Here is a 17,696-nt window from a genome sequence, read left to right as displayed (position 1 = left end):
CACAAGTGGATAGCATTGTGGCTTCACAGCGCCAGGGTCCCAGGTTCGATTCCCCGCTGGGTCACTGACTGTGCGGAGTCTGCACGTTCTCCCAGTGTCTGCGTGGGTTTCCTTCGGGTGCTCCGGTTTCCTCCCACAGTCCAAAGACGTGCAGGTTAGGTGGATTGGCCATGCTAAATTGCCCTTAGTGTCCAAATGGTTAGGAGGGATTATTGGGTTACGGGGATAGGGTTGAAGTGAGGGCTTAAGTGGGTCGGTGCAGACTCGATGGGCCGGATGGCCTCCTTCTGCATTGTATGTTCTATGTTCTAATCTGCACATCTCTGGACTGTGGTTTGATCGGAGATAAACACAAATTTCCTTCAACAAATGTTTGCTGGTTATAACTGAATGTCCATTTTGTTCCAGACCCACCTATCCTGCACATCTTTGGATTGTGGGGTTGAAACCCACGCAACACGCGGAGAATGTGCAAACGCCACACGGACCGTGACCTGGGGCCGGAATTTTACCCGGGTCCTTGGTGCTGTGAGGCAGCAGTGCTGACCACTGTGCCACCTTGTCGCCCACCACACCTGTGTCTAAGAAGGATTGCAAAGTGATGGCCATGGCCTCCTCAATTTCCAGTCGTTACTTTTGTCCGGGGGTTGAAGGCTGGGAAGAGTTACAAAAATAGGAAGAGGCAATGGCCTTGGAAGGATTTGGATTAGAGGTTAGAATTTAAAAAATGGAGTCTTTGCTGGACTTGGAGCTAATGGAAGTCAGCGAGCAGAGGGATGTGAGTGAACGGGAACTTATAATGGGAGCAAAGAAATGGCAGCTCGTTATTGTGCAATGTTCTGAGTGGTTAGCTGATCACCTTTATTTATGGCACCGTCAAGGTCTATGTCTCCTAAATCGAGGAGGTAAGCATAACTAATTCCTCCCTCTCTCTTTTTTTCCAGTGAACACCCCAAATCCCTGGCTAACATTCTCATCTTCACAGAGCAAATACTATTTCATATTCATAGAGTTGTTTTAGCGTAGTAAAACATCGAGGTGTTTCACATCAACATCATTTGACACTAAACAACATGAGGAGATAACAAGTGTTTGTTCATTCACGGGATTAGGGTGCCGCTGGCGAGGCCAGCATTTATTACTCATCCCTAATTAACCTCAGGAAGGTAGTGGTGAACTGCCTTCTCCAACAAGAAGTCTATATTATGGCAGATCACCAAATACTTGGTCAAAGAGTCAGATTTTAAGGAGCAGCTTTGTGGACCGAGTGGTCACGTGGTGGTGCGGTGACACAGGAGGTCACATGACGGAAGCGCGGTGTTCTCCCCGGAGCTTGGGCAGAGTGCAAGCACAGATTAGCTGCTTAGCTGGTGAATACCATCAGTTTTTGGGAACCCAGCACCTCTATAACCTTAAAGAAAGAAAAGTATAGAAGGGGAGTGGTTTAAGGTTGAGGATGCCAGAGCTTCTAGAAGGGGATTGGTTTAAGGTTGAGGATTCCAGAGCTTCTAGAAGGGGAGTGGTTTAAGGTTGAGGATTCCACAGCTTCGAGCCTTGGTGGGTGAAGGAACAGTCACCAATGGTAGTGTTTAAAAATAGGGGGATGAGCAAGCGGCTGTAGTTAAAGGAATGCAGATATTGGTTGAGGATTCTGGGTCTGTACCCATTGGAGTTTAGTAGGTTGAGGGGAGATCTTATTGAAACTTACAGGATACTGAGAGGCCTAGTTGGAGTGAACGTGGAGACAATGTTTCCACTAGTAGGAAAAACTAGAACCCGAGGGCACAGTCTCAGACTGAAGGGACGATCCTTTAAAACAGAGATGAGGAGGAATTTCTTCAGCCAGAGGGTGGTGAATCTGTGGAACTCTTTGTTGCAGAAGGCTGTGGAGGCCAAATCACCGAGTGTCTTCTAAGACAGAGATAGATAGGTTCTTGATTAATAAGGGGATCAGGGGTTATGGGGAGAAGGCAGGAGAATGGGGATGAGAAACATATCAGCCATGATTGAATGGCAGAGCAAGCATGATAGGCTGAGTAGCCTAATTCGGCGGAGGATTTCAAGGTCAAAGGTGGGGAGATTGGTGGCCATGGAGGCAACTGAAAAAGGGGATGAGAATCTAAAAATTGAGGCATTGCTTGACCGGGAATCAATGAAGGTCAGCAAGGACAGGGGTGATGGATAAATAGGATTTTTTGTGAGTTAAGAAATTGGCAGCAGAGTTTTGTGTGTTTTTAATGTTGACGAGGGTGGAACAGAGAAGCTGCTTAGGAAAGTATTGAACAGTCAAGTGACAGCAGGAAATCACCAGCTGATGCAGTTTTCTACCAAGCTCTCAAGAGGGAATTCTTCCAAAAAGAGACGACGGTATCAATTTTATTGAATCCATACTTCTATCTGATGGGAATCTGTTGGAACGTACAGAATCATTTTAATTATCTTCCCCCCTCATTTTTAGAATTGAATTGTTAGACATTGAAATGTTTAAATCGGAGTCCTTGGGACCTCAGGGTTGTCACAAGTATTGCAATTCTGGTTTGTCAAGCGTGACAATAGTTTTCTAAAGACTGGATAAGATAATTACTTTTAGCAAGGGAGTCATGTTAAAATGATTAAATGGAAAGCTCTCGTCGGAACTGCATCTCAAAAGCAGTGAAACAGCACTGATGGCTCAAGGAAAGAAAAACTCACCATCTGGCTTCAGGTGTCAGAAGTGATCTTGAGTATGAAAGTCACAAGTCGATAAACTTGATACCATACAAACTAATTTACTCCAGTGTTCTTGGCAGACAGCCGACGAAAGGTTAATGAGTGCAAACAGCTAAACTTTGTCTTCATAAACATGCGGTGTCAGAGGACATGTTGAGGAAATTTAGGACCGGTTGTATTCACAAATCAACACGATATGCCCTCTCAGTCAAGTGATGCTGTTGCCCTGACAGTAGGACTGCTCTGGAGTTTTGGTATGGCAACTTTACAAATGTCAGCAGCAAAATGGGCTAAGGAACGTCACAAAGTAAACCACATGACTGTTCCCAAGCATAAACTCCAACAGTAATTCATTAATGAGACCCAGGGTACGATCCTCCGGCCACGCTGCGCCGGAAAAGCAGCTCGCTGCAGTGCAACATGGCCTTTGAAAGCCAGGGATCATGCTACCCAGGCGCAATCTACCCGGCTTGCAACGCCTCGCGAGATTCCACAAAACTTCGAGAGACAATGGGCGGGATCACTTTTTGACAAATTTGCATATTAGAGCAAGGCAGTAAGCTGATACCCGGGGTTTTGGGATCCAATCCTTGAACCTCGGGCGCGTGCCGCTTCAAGGGTATCAGAGGCCCTCAGCTGCATGCCCTTTTGGTAGGGTGGTGCCCTGACACTGCTGATGCCTCCTGGGCACCCTGGCAGTAGCATCTGGGTGCCAAACCGGCACTGCCAAGGTGTCAAGCTGGCATATTTTGCACATGCGTGATCAGGCGGGGGGAAAGAGGGGGACCCATATTGCATTCGGGGTGGTGGGAGTGGGAGGCCAGGGATTCCTTTGGGGGCCTCGGAGATTGGGACACCATTTAAAAATGGCACCCTGATCTCTCGCTACAACAGGGAGTTCCGGCAAGCAGAGCTCCTCATTGTAAAAAAAACGGAGCTACATGCGGCCTGGGCCGCGCAGTCCCTATTCCGGCGCCTTATTTAAAGTGACTCACGTTGAATGGCCATGTGTTTCTCGGCACTGCAAGTGCCAGGAAACACGCAGCTCAACGCGCTCACTCGGGGTGTCTATTCCCTTTTGGGAACATTCGCACCCTCAATGTGTATCCTAAAATAAAAGATCTATGGACTAAATTCTTTCACAGCACCTTCAATGAAGGACAAATGTTGACACACGGGCAGATGTGGGAATGCTCGAAATGGCGTCTCCCTAACTTAGCAGCAGCACTAATTGGTCAAGAACTCCCACTGAAGTTAAATGTCACTACCCTGGCAATTACCTTGAATTTTTAAAGTAATTTATTTGAAAAACTCATTAATCTCGTAACAGGGCAGCTGCTTGAGGATTTTCTACTGGCTGGCTATACATCTGTATTAAAGTCGGACTGCTGTGAAGTGGTTGGCCGTGGTTCGCTGTGTGTCTATTCCGGAATTCACCTGAGCCCATTGGTAGTACAGTAACGGTATTATTACTGAAGCAAAGCTGTGGTTGTATTCCTGAAGGATCGAAAATGTAAAGACAGAGTGAAAATTAGCAATTGCATGCATGCATCCTATCCCAGACACGTGAGTCTTATCTGACATTCAGTCTGCCAGCCTGTCAGATCAGAAACAAGGCAACTTGTCACAGAGGTAGAAGTGTTTTAACTGATGAATTGTGGCACACCTGGGTATCAAATCTGACAGGTAAATTACAAGGGCCCATAGCTACCAGTACACAAACATGAACCTATCCAGTGGAGGATTTGTCAGGGGGCACACATACAGTGTACACTGCCGCAACCTCAGCGAAGAAGCCAGTCAGTTCAACAGATTGCGGATTTTGTTCTAGAATACGCAGAGAATCAAACCTGCTTCAGGATTTTCAAGGATATGAAAGCACCAATGGCTCACAAAGGAATTGGGTCAACATAGAACATAGAACAGTACAGCACAGAACAGGCCCTTCGGTCCTCAATGTTGTGCCGAGCAATGATCACCCCACTTAAACCCACGTAACCCGTATACCCGTAACCCAACAATCCCCCCATTAACCTTACACTACGGGCAGTTTAGCATGGCCAATCCACCTAACCCGCACATCTTTGGACTGTGGGAGGAAACCGGAGCACCCGGAGGAAACCCACGCACACACGGGGAGGACGTGCAGACTCCACACAGACAGTGACCTAGCCAGGAATCGAACCTGGGACCCTGGAGCTGTGAAGCATTGATGCTAACCACCATGCTACCGTGAGGCATGTTGCGAGTTAATTTATTTCAGACGCGATCCAATGGCCACGCTGCGCCCAAAGAGCTACTCGCCACGGGACAGCGTGGCCGACAAAAGCCGAGAGTTGTCCACTCCCAGGATCTACACGGCCCACCACACCCCACAAGGTCTAACGCGATCTCACGAGACGTTGCAATGTCCATTGTGGGCAGGATCACGTTTTTTAAAATCTACATATTAGAGCGAGACAGCTAGTCTCTGTTTAATGTGCAGATTCGCCAAGGTACCCAAGGTTTGGGATCTATTCCCTCCGCCTCAGATTCGTAGATTAGTGACACGTTCTCTCTGCTGCATCCCGCCTAAACGGTGGTGCAAAGTGGCTGGTAGATGCTTGGGGAGGCCTCCCCTGGGCTGTTACGCCTGGTGAGATATAACCAGATGTCGCGGAGATCCCATAACGGATAGTAGTTGGTTTAAAAACCAACTTAGCCGTACTGACGCCAGACTAACTGGCTCCAGACATCTATCAGCCCCCCCCACCCCAGGGAGACCCCAGCTGGGCACCATGTAGCACTGGTCTACACAAACTTTGAGGCCCCCGAGTAGTCAGGGATAGGTCAGGACTACACCCTGGCACTCACCCTGGCACCCAAACACCTTGGAACTGCCAGGCTTGCACTGGTCACTGGTACTGCCAAGGTGCCCAGGTGGCAGTATCAGGATGGCAGGAGGAGTGTCAGGGTGCCCGGGTGCCAGAGTGGCATGGGAAAGATTGAAAAGGAGGGCCCTCAGCGATACCACAGCAGGGTGCCCTAGTTTTGGGGCTGTGGGGTAATGCCCATGTGTATTGGGGGGGGGGGGGGGATGACATTGTCCATGGGTGGGCCTCACTTAGAGATTTGCACCCTTTCAAAATGGTGGCCCAGCCAGGAGGAGCCGGTCTGGCCAGCGAGTTCACCTCCCCAGTGATGGAAAAAATTCTAAGGGTCCGATCTATCCAAATGGGCACAGTAAGAAGTCTTCCAACACCAGGTTAAAGTCCAACAAGGTTTAGGGGCAGCAGGGTAGCATGGTGGTTAGCATAAATGCTTCACAGCTCCAGGGTCCCAGGTTCGATTCCCGGCTGGGTCACTGTCTGTGTGGAGTCTGCACGTCCTCCCCCTGTGTGCGTGGGTTTCCTCCGGGTGCTCCGGTTTCCTCCCACAGTCCAAAGATGTGCGGGTTAGGTGGATTGGCCATGCTAAATTGCCCGTAGTGTCTTAATAAAAAAAGTAAGGTTAAGGGGGGGTTGTTGGGTTACGGGTATAGGGTGGATACGTGGGTTTGAGTAGGGTGATCATGGCTCGGCACAACATTGAGGGCCGAAGGGCCTGTTCTGTGCTGTACTGTTCTATGTTCTATGTTCTATGTTTGTTTCAAATCACGAGCTTTCGGAGCACTGCTCCTTCCTCAGGTGAATGATTCCTTCACCTGAGGAAGGAGCAGTGCTCCGAAAGCTAGTGTTTGAAACAAACCTTGTTGGACTTTAACCTGGTGTTGGAAGACTTCTTACTGTGCTCACCCCAGTCCAACGCCGGCATCTCCACATCATGGCTATACAAATGGGATCAGACTCCCATAGCGAGCATATTTAGCCGCGTATTTCCCGGCACTCGCAATGTCGGGAAACACGCCCCTATCTAACACCCATCCACTTAGTTATGAGGCCTCAGGACAAACATGCCCCAAGGTTGGACTCAGCCCCACTTTCAGCACTGAGGAGCTCCGCTGACCCCTGAACACCCCCTAAGCCCCAACGTACTACAAGGGGGTCCCCAGGCCTCCCGCAACCCACCACTGTGCGTAAAACGGCAGATTAGCACCCTGGCAGTACCCCTTACAGCTGGCAGTGACACCCGAGTATCTTACCGGTGCCATACTGGCATCCAGGTGCCAGTTTGGCAGTGCCAGTGTGACCAGGTTGCACCGGAGGTGCCACCATACCACTATGTCCTGGGGGCGTCCGATTCCGTGGGAGAGCCCCATGAGTGCCATTCTGACTGGTCCCAATTTGCGCAGACCAGCACTGAAGGGCGCTCGCCCAAGGTCTCCAAGATGAGGGGATAGATCCCGATGCCTTGGTTACCTCCGGGAACTGCGTATTAGAGCGAGACGAGCCGCCTCGTTCTAAAATGCAGATTTGCTGAAACCTGCCCCCACAATGGTCAGACTTCACATCGCGGCATCTCATGAAATCACGTTAGATCTCGCGGGGAGTGGGGAGCCGGGTAGATCCCGGGAGCGGGGTTTTCCATCATTTACCGGCCTAGTTACACCGTGGCAGGCTGCCTTTCGGGGGCAGCATGGCCAGTGGATCATGCCCCAAGTGTGGGCTAGGCCGAAGAGAAACTCCCTAGGGCTGGAGAAAGTGACTCAGCATGGTTAGATAGCGATGGAGAACTCACTGACAAAGCCGGGGAGAAACTCTCAGCCAAACGCGAAATGACACTGGAAATTTCCTGGGTCTGTTTTTTTGCGGAGCATCCTTCACAGGACATTTGAGACTGCTCATGGCCTGAGTCTATGAGGGATACATGGCACCAGATGAGCCTTTGCACACTTAGATTAGCCTTAAACTAACAGCAGAAGTAAATGTGTAATCGGCATCGATGGCAGACAATGAAGTTTTGCTTCGGAGGTAAAACATTTCACTTAATTCTGCATATTGTTATGAGTCAGCAGAAATGATAAAGCTCTCGTTGCAGTATTCCTCAAGATAAAAGCAAGTCTAAAATATAATATCCATGGCTATTAACATCTGATCCGGTAAGCACAGTTAGAAGTCTTACAACACCAGGTTAAAGTCCAACACGTTTGTTTCAAACACTTGCTTTCGGAGCACTGCTCCTTCCTCGGGTGAATCACCTGGTGTTGTAAGACCTCTTACTCTGCTCGCCCCAGTCGAACACCGGCATCTCCACATCTGATCTGGTGTCAGTGACCAGAGAACACAAAATTGGCAAAATAATGGGATTTGAGGTAGAGGTCAGATCTTCCAGTCAGTGGGGACCCTCTAAGCCTGAGGTGCCCGACTGCCACTGACCGTGAGTTAACATGTGACTTTACCCCTTCTCGCTGGAGATTTAAGGATCTCCTGTCCTAGCTGCAGGACACAGATATACATCAGAGAGATCTACAAAGGGCAGTGGCAAAATGCAGAAGGACCAAGGGCAAACCGCCTTTGAATCAGCAGTGGAACGAATGTCCCTCGAGATCCAGCAGCCTTGCTGTGTTGAGATGAGTGAATATTTTAAGCATTTCCTTTCTTTCAAACTATTTTTAATCTTCCAAGTATTTTAATTGATGTTGTTAGTTTGTATAACCTTTAATTTAATCTAATTAAATGTGGTAAAGTCTTTAAATTAATTAAAAATGCAATTAACATGAAATAAATTGCAAAGTGTATTTTATAGCATTGTAAATGTGGCATAGTAAAATAAGCAACAATTTCTCATCTGTTAAACATTTTTCGATTGCTCTTACATGCTTGCTTTTACTTGTTTACACAGTGGTTTCAAGTGGCTTGAATTGTTTACACAGTGGTTTATAGGCTTTTGGATTAATTCCAGTTTTTAAAATGTGTTTACACAACTGAACCCAATGCTTTTTGAGGAGACTGTTGCTCAAAATTACTCTTGGCTTTAAAGTGGCTTCAAGTGGTTTGAACTGTTTTTACAGGGGTGGGTGGATCCTGTGTATGGAAATTGGTGGGAAATGTCCAGTAACTTTGCTTTGAAACGCATTTTGCAGCAGAAAAATGTCCTTCCCACAATACCATCTGCTATACATCACTGCCAACCCCAGTCATAAGCCTGCTGTTCCTACCCTCATCAAAGTATCGTGCAAATGCGCAAATCGAGACTTCCATTGGGTCCTGTGCTCAAATGCGGTGGAACGTCTGAATATTTCTCACACTCCAATCTGAAGATTGGGGTGACTGATAGGAGTAGACTGGTAGCAAAGACTTTATGGTGGAAGAGTTGAGAAGCGATCTTTCACAGTGCTCAGCAAAAGTTGATACCAACAAAAAAGGACGGTAGAAAGAGAGAAAATTGACCGTGGATATCTAAGGAAATAAGGGAGAGTATCAAATTGAAGGAAAAAGCATTCAAAGTGGCAAAGATTCGTGGGAGACTAGAGGATTGGGAAATCTTTAGGGGGCAACAGAAAGCTACTAAAAAAGCAAAAAGAAGAGCAAGATAGATTATGGGAGTAAACTTGTTCAGAATATAAAAAAAGATAGTAAATGTTTTTACAAATATATAAAACAAAGAAGAGCGGCTAAGGTAAATATTGGTCCTTTAGAGGATGAGAAGGGAGATTTAATTATGGGAAATGAGGAAATGGCTGAGGAACTGAACAGGTTTTTTGGGTCGGTCTTCACAGTGGAAGACACAAATAACATGCCAGTGACTGATGGAAATTAGGCTATGACAGATGAGGACCTTGAGATCATTGTTATGACTAAGGAGGTAGTGATGGGCAAGCTAATGGGGCTGATGGCTAGGGAAATTGCAAATGTACTCACGATAATTTACCAAAATTCACTAGACTCGAGTGGTCCCAATGGATTGCAAATTAGCAAAGACACCATTGTTTAAAAGAAAGAGGTAGGCAGAAAGTGGGTAATTATAGGGCAGTTAGCTTAACTTTGGTAGTAGGGAAGATGCTGGAATCTATCATCAAGGAAGAAATAGCAAGGCATCTGGATGGAAATTGTCCCATTGGACAGACGCAGCATGGGTTCATAAAAGGCAGGTAGTGGATTATTTTTTAGGACATTACCAGTACAGTAGACAACAGGGAGCCAATGGATGTGGTATATCTGGATTTCCAGAAAGCCTTTGACAAGGTTCCACACAAAAGGTTGCTGCATAAGATAAAGGTGCATGGCATTAAGGGTAAAGTAGTAGCATGGATAGAGGATTGGTTAATGAATAGAAAGCAAAGAGTGGGGATTAATGGGTGTTTCTCTGGTTAGCAATCAGTAGCTAGTGGTGTCCCTCTGGGATCAGTGTTGGGCCCACAATAGTTCACAATTTACATAGATGATTTGGAGTTGGGGACCAAGTGCAATGTGTCCAAGTTTGCAGATGACACTAAGATGAGTGGTAAAGCAAAAAGTGCAGAGGATACTGGAAATCTGGAGAGGGATTTGGATAGGTTCAGTGAATGGGCTAGGGTCTGGCAGATGGAATACAATGTTGACAAATGTGAGGCTATCCATTTTGGTAGGAATATCAGCAAAAGGGGTTATTATTTAAATGATAAAATATTAAAACATGCTGCTGTGCAGAGAGATCAGGGTGTGCTAGTGCATGAGTCGCAAAATGTTGGTTTACAGGTGCAACAGGTGATTAAGATGGCAAATGGAGTTTTGTTCTTCCTTGCTAGAGGGATGGAGTTTAAGACTAGGGAGGTTATACTGCAACTGTATAAGGTGTTAGTGAGGCCACACCTGGAGTATTGTGTTCCATTTTGGTCTCCTTACTTGAGAAAGGATATACTGGCACTGGAGGATGTGCAGAGGAGATTCACTAGGTTAATCCCAGAGTTGAGGGGCTTGGATTATGAGGAGGTTGAGTAGACTGGGACTGTACTCATTGGAGTTTAGAGATCTTAAATAAACATATAAAATTATTAAGGGAATAGATAAGATAGATGTGGGATGGTTGTTAGAACTAGAGGGGAAAGCCTCAAAATAAGAGAAAGTAGATTTAGGACTGAGCTTAGGAGGAACTTCTTCACCCAAAGGGTTGTGAATCTATGGAAATCTCTTCCCAGTGAAGCAGTTGAGGCTCCTTCATCAAATGTTTTCAAGATAAAGATAGATAGTTTTTGAGGAATAAAGGAATAAAGTGTTATGGTGTTCGGGCGGGAAGTTGAGCTGAGTCCACAAAAGATCAGCCATGATCTCTTTGAACGGCGGAGCAGGCTCAGAGGACTAAATGATCTGTCTACTCTTGCTCCTAGTTCTTATGTTCCAATGAACAATTCCGTTTTTATTTTTGAAAATCGAATCGCAGAAATGTCAGCATGGAGAGTAAATTGTGGCTCTGTGCGAGGGAAACACAATCTGAGCAGTTGTTACCAGGAAAATAATGCACCATTAACTCAGGAGTAACGACGATAGTGTCAACATTTTTACTGGTATAAAGTAAGAGGGGCACTCTTCATCAAATCGATTGTTGCACGATCAGCAGATTCTTTTGACGATAAACAGCAAATCACGTGCCTGGTAGAAATTAACCTGACAATGTCTCATAAGATTTGTATAAACTCTCTATCACAATGCAGAACAAAATGTAACATGCGTACACACACTAATGCACAAGAGACAAGGTTATATTGGATAAACTGCGTCTCTGCAATTGAAGCAATTACGTTATTGATTTTAAGAAACATCTCTTTAATAACCAGCTCCTGAGCCGTCACAGCTATTCACCCCACAGTGTGATTCTTCAGCTACACTTGCTTGGAAAGAAAAAGGTTGTGATTGCGCCACATATAGCTCAGACAAAGTTTTATTTTTATTTTCCTGTCATAAACTGATAGCCTTAAGAGTTTTAACAGAAAGGACAAGGATAAACTATTTCCACGGGCAGGACACATATTTAAGACATTTGGCAAAAATGCTTGTTTGGCGGTGGCAGGTTGAGAATTTTATTTAATTTTTTTAACACCGTCAGTTGTTGTGATCTGGAATTCACTGCCTGAAAGGTTGGTGGAAAGAGATTCAGAATTAACTTTCAACAGGGAATTGGACGCATTTCTGCACAAGAAAGATTTGCAGTGCCATTAGGAAAACTGGGATGAATAGAATAGTCCGTTCAAAGGCATGATGGCCTGAAGCCTTTCTCCGGACAAAAACCTTGGTGTTGTTTCTACAATCTTACTAGGAACAAAATGGCTGCATTCTTTACCTAACAAGAGCCATTGCATTTCAAAACATTTTATTTGCACGATGTGGGTGTCACTGGCCAGGCCAGCATTTCTTGACCCTCCCTTCCAGGCCCCACCCCTGGCACAGACAACCTGACACCTGGGCACTTTGGCATGGTCAGCATGGCACCCTGGCTTTGCCCCTCCCAGCCAAGCAGTGCCACACAGGCACCCTGGCGGTGCCAGGGTGGCATTGCAACGGTGCTTGGGTAGCAGTGCCAAGCTGCCAGGCTGGCCGTCCCAAGGTGTCCAGATGTCAAGGGGAATGTCAGGGTACCGCTCTGCCCTGTCATTGACCAATTGGGGACTTCAACTCTCCAGTGAGACGTCCCAAAGTGTCATCACGACTGGTTCACAACTTTTTCAACCAGTACCAAACAACGCCCGGTTGAGGCCTTGCTGGCGAGGCCGATGAATCCCGGGCAGCTGGCGAATTGACCAATTCATTTAAATATGCCAGTGACAGCGAGATCTAGAATGCGAAACACCACGAGACTCCATTGAATCTCGCGAGACATTTTGAACATTGCAAATCTTAATCCAGGCCTCTCACAAGATTCAATGACCTTGTCCTGACACCAAGTCAGGTGCGACGAGTCCGTTGAATCGCGCCCGCAGTTATGAGGTTAGATAAGGTCCACTATAAACACCACACTTTCATTTTTCTCTGTTTTCTCTATTTAATAGAAAGAAGACATTTATCTCCAACATGGTTGACTCTCAACTGCCCTCTGAAATCCCCACTTTTCTATTGTACAAACCACAACAAAAAAGTAAAAAAGAAATAAAAAGTGATAAAATTAGATAGATGACCTTGTAACGACCTTGGCACCAGAAATAGTAAGAGCACATGCACCCCTGTTGTCTGTGCAAAGTCATCCTCACCAATATCTGGGTGCTGGTGCCAAAATTGGGAGAGTTGTCCCTCAGATTGGACAAGCAACAACTTGACATAGCCATACTTAGCAAATCACATCATCCAGGCCAATCATTGTAGCTGTTGGAGGCCAATAATCTCAATCCCAGGATATCGCTATAGGAGTTCCTCAGGGTTTTCCTAGACCTGACCATCAGCTGCTTCACCAATGACCTTCCCTCACTCATTAGGCCAGAAGTGGGGATATTCACTGATGACTGCACAGTGCTCAGGCCATTCACGATTCCTCGGATACTGAGGCAGTCCATGTTCAAATGCAGCAAGTCCTGGCCAACATTCAGGCTTGGGCTAACAAATGGCAAGTAATATTCATGCCGCAGAAGTGCAGGCAATGAGCATTTGCAAAAAGAGAGAATCCAACCATCACCCCTTTACATTCAATGGCATCACCATTGCTAAATCCCACACTATCAACATTCTGGGGGTTAGCATTGTCCAGAATCTGAACTGGACAATGAGACCATTGTTGATAGTCGTAAAAAACCATCTGGTTCACTAATGCCCTTTATGGAGGGAAATCTGCCATCCTTACCTGGTCTGGCCTGCATGTGACTCCAAACCCACAGCAATGTGGTTGACTCTTAATTGCCCTCATGGATGGGCAATAATCATCCCCTGGACAAATAAAAAACATATATAAATAAATAATGTGACTACAAGAGTAGGTCAGAAGCTAGGAATCCTATGCTCAGTAACTAACTCACCTCCTGACTCTCCAGAGCCACAAGACACAACACTCTCCGTTTGCCTGGATGATTGCAGCTCCAATAACACTCAAGAAGCTCGACACAATCCAAGATAAAGCAGCCTGCTTTATCAGGACACCCATCTACTACGTTAAGCGTTCGCTCCCTCCACCACTGACAAACAGTGGCAGCCGTGTGTAGCATCTCCAAGATGCACTGCAGTAACTCACCACTGCATCTTCCATACCCATGACCACTACCATCTAGAAAGACAAGCAGCAGCTACCTGGGAATACCATCATCTGGAAGTTTCCCTCCAAGTCACTCACCATCCTGACTCTGAATTATATTGTTGTTCCTTCACTGATACCGAGTCAGAATCCTGCAACTCCCTCTCTAACAACGCATAGATTGTAGCAATTCAAGAAGACTGCTTACAACCACCTTCTCAAAGGTAATAAGGGCTGAGCACCAATTGTTGCCAAAGCCAGCAACATCTATAATCCGGTGAAAAGAATAGCAAAGAGATAAAAATCTTTCACAACTTTGAAATTCCACAAGGTGCTTCTACGAAGCCAATTAGCACACAGCATGCTCCCACGTACAGCAATAGTGAGCACCAAATAGGTATCAGCTCCTAAAATGCAGCACTCCCTCAGTACTGCAATGTCAAAGCTCAAGGCCAGGAGTTTAGGACCTCTTCCACCTGGCAGGATATTACAGTCACTCTGGAAGTAAACGTTGATTTAAAACATTGATTTAAATGGTCTGTCGTGTCCGCGGTTGGAGGGGGAGGGGGCTGTAAAATCTAGGCCCACATCTCTGGCGTGGGTCAAAAACTCTTGCTGCGGGATTCTCTGTCTGCGGGATCCTCCGCTTCGTCGGCAGCGCACCCACAGCCACGGGTTTCCCAATGGCGTGGGATGGCCACAATGATAAATCCAATTAGCCGGCTGCAGGAACAGAATCCCGCTCCGCGCTGGGAAACGTGGCTGGCGGTCCAGAAAATCCCGCCCAAGTCAAAAACGACGATGCTATCGTCGAGAATGATTTCAGAATTCAGCACATTTCTTTTTTAACCTAGCAAAGATTGGATAACAATAAAAAAATGTTTCTATTACTTTTGCAATCAGGCAAATTTAATTGAACATTTTTCACTGGAGTGCTAAACAATGGTTAAAAAATAAAACAGCATGATATTTTAAACTAGCTTAATCTCTCCTTTGCAATTATTTTTGATTCATGGATGAAAAGGAGAAGTCAAAATCTCTGAAAGTGCATGAATCTAATGAATAAAACAAACTGCAGAATACAAAAACTATGTGAAGCCAGGGCAGTGTCATGCTGGGCTTACAGGTTGTTTAAATAACAGGTCAAAGCTTGTGGTGTTGAGTTGATATGATGCATAATTAATGGTAGTTATTAAATCTTGAGAAAACATTCTTATAACATTGCAGCTTCATGTTAGTCAAGGTTGAAGTTGCTTGGTGTTGGTGAACATCAGGGGCTGGATTCTCCGTCCCGCCACACCCATTTCCTGGTGGAAGCGCGCCCCCCCCCCTCCCCCCCCTCTCCCCCACCAGAATCCTCTATCCCAGCAGCCGGCCAATGGGGCACCGCCAAGCGGGCATGAGTGCGCTGCCGGTGAAGCGGAGGATCCCACCCTCGGAGAATCCAACCTCAGGAGTGTGCATTAATGGTATGTAGACATTGCACAAAGTGCAATTTTTAAAATTAAATTTGGAAAGATGATCTCTACATCAGTAATTTCACCATTTTTCTCCATAATGTGAGAGACCATAACAATGCCAACTCATCACTCAATGGTGAAAGAAATAGTCACATCCAAAAAAACAAACTCGTGTCACGTGACGTGAACCTTATCACACTGTTTCAATGCACAGCCATCATGTAGAGTAAATTACGTGGGACAGAAAATGAGAAGGCTGTATGTTTACCAGAAAAGGAACAATTTCTTGCAACAGTAAACCTGCATCAGACACCATGGCAGTGTTGACTAAACTTCCAGCTCACAGCGCCACAGCTGGATAGGGTGCTGGTGAGGCCACACCTGGAGTACTGCGTGCAGTTTTAGTCTCTGTACTTGAGAAAGGATGTCTTGGTACTGGAGGAGGGAGATTCACTAGGTGAGCAGATTTAGGACTGAGCTGAGGAGGAACTTCTTCATCCAAAGGGTTGTGCATCGATTAAATTCTCGAGGTAGTTGAGGCTACCCCATAAATGTTTTCAAGGCAAATGTAGATAAGATATTTGAACAATAAAGGAATTAAAGGTTATGGTGAGCGGGCGGGTAAGTGGAGCCGAGTCCACAAAAAGATCAGTCATGATCTCATTGAATGGCGGAGCAGGCTCGAGAGACCAGATGGCCCACTCCTGCTCCTAGTTCTTATGATCTTATGAGACTGATTTCAGCAGTGTGCTCCTGACATAAACTCCTTTGGAATATTCATGTGGACCCTCCTCCCTACATCATTGACGTATGCATTCATGATGGCCACTCAGAAGAATGGGCTACGTTCTTGCGAAGATTTCTTAGTTTTCGTCTCAGCAGAAGTAGAGCTTACACTGAAAAATCTTCAGCGGCATCCGCTCCATTTGAGGATAAGTAACATTTTTAATTTTTTATAAATACCAGCTAAAAATCAATTGTAAATTAGTAAAAGCAAAAAAAATGTCAACTATGTTTCTCTCTCCACATGTGCTGAAAGATCTGCTGAGTTTATCCAGTATTTTCTGTTCGAATTTCAGATTTCCAGCATCCGCAATATTTTGTGTTCACTTCACTGGAATTTCTCTCCCAGGAATGCCTTTGTTGAAGAAGTGCTGTTCTCCTCTCCGACGGGATTTCCGTTTGTCTCCATTACCATGCTCACCTTCATCGCTTTCCATTTCACGCTTGGTGTTTGACAAAGTGTTCTCAGTGAAGCCGAGCATAAACTGGATTTACAACACCTCTTCCAATTAGGCACGGTTTTCTCCTTAGCTCCGATCCATTCCGCCTCCCCTTCCACTCTCCAACTATATAATCCATTACATTTCTACATCTTCAGTTCTGTAGATTAGTCATAGATTCATAGAATTTACAATGCAGAAGGAGGCCATTTGGCCCATTGAGTCTGCACCAGCCCTTGGAACGAGCACCCTACCAAAACCCATACCGCCACCCTATCCCCGTAACCCCACCTAACCTTTCCAAGGGAAATTTAGCATAGCCAATCTACCTAACCTGCACATCTTTGGACTGTGGGAGGAAACCGGAGCACCCGGAGGAACCGCACGCACGCACGGGGAGGATGTGTAGACTCCACACAGACAGTGAACCAAGCTGGAAATCGAACCTGGGACCCTGGAGCTGTGAAGCAACTGTGCTAACCACTATGCTACCGTGCAGCCCTACGGAGTCATAGGGACTCAAAAAGTTAGCTCTTTTTCTCTTTCCACAGATGTTTCCAGATCTTCCAGACTGGCATTTTCTGTTTTTATTGTAAATGAGTACAATGAGAATTGTAAAGGCAGAAGCAAGGCAATGCACAAAGAGAATTGGAGTTTGAGGAAGTGTTTCTGAAAGAAAAGAGGAATTAAGTTGATAGATCCTGGTTCCACAAAGTCTCCACTTCGGCTTTACACGGAGGGAAATTCATTAGCTGTTGCACCTTCGATTAGCTGGGTCCTGGTCAGTTCTTGGAAGGGCTGGGGGAGTGGGGGGAGTCTTTTGTGGGTGGGGGGAATCCTATTGGTGGTACTCAGGTGATGTGGAGAGTCTCCTGGAGGGTCAGGCTGTGGAATGGAGGGTGCCATGGTGGCTCAATTTGGGTCTGCACAACAGTTACCCAAAAAGTTAGAAGTGGTTTTAATTCTTTTAACATTTTCTGTGGAACACAGTCTGAACCATCCAAGGTTCCTGATTTAAATCACATTTTTCTATGGTTACCAGTGATGTGTTGGGTAAGCTGGGTCTGCGAGGACTGCGTTTACTGTAGCGGTGAGAGAGACAGGCTTCCAACACTTGAAGAAATGTAACTCCATTTTACTGAACTCTTAACTATCATACATACTTTAATTGTGGGTTGACACTATGCTGACTTGACTGGAGACCCGAGGCTAACCTGACCAGACTATCTTACTACTACATGGTGTTTGTTCTAGTTGC

At 46.0% G+C, this 17,696-nt stretch overlaps 1 protein-coding gene across 15 annotated transcripts in view; it reads right to left on the bottom strand.

Annotated features, from left to right (window-relative positions):
• eys (eyes shut homolog) overlaps window positions 1–17,696 on the bottom strand; it is a 3,376,609-nt gene that overhangs the window by 2,848,526 nt on the left and 510,387 nt on the right. For 12 of the 15 annotated variants that reach the window (XM_038800705.1, XM_038800712.1, XM_038800703.1 and 9 more), the window contains one exon: window positions 13,372–13,454. The exons of the other annotated variants lie outside the window; for them this stretch is intronic. The gene's annotated coding sequence lies outside the window, so the exon portion shown is untranslated. The remainder of the gene's footprint in view (window positions 1–13,371; window positions 13,455–17,696) is intronic. 15 annotated transcript variants of the gene reach the window in all.

Source organism: Scyliorhinus canicula, chromosome 6 (assembly GCF_902713615.1).
Source record: "Scyliorhinus canicula chromosome 6, sScyCan1.1, whole genome shotgun sequence".
NCBI lineage: Eukaryota > Metazoa > Chordata > Chondrichthyes > Carcharhiniformes > Scyliorhinidae > Scyliorhinus > Scyliorhinus canicula.
The sequence above is the reverse complement of the archived record's forward strand: the minus strand, read 5'-3'. Positions and strand labels throughout refer to the sequence as shown.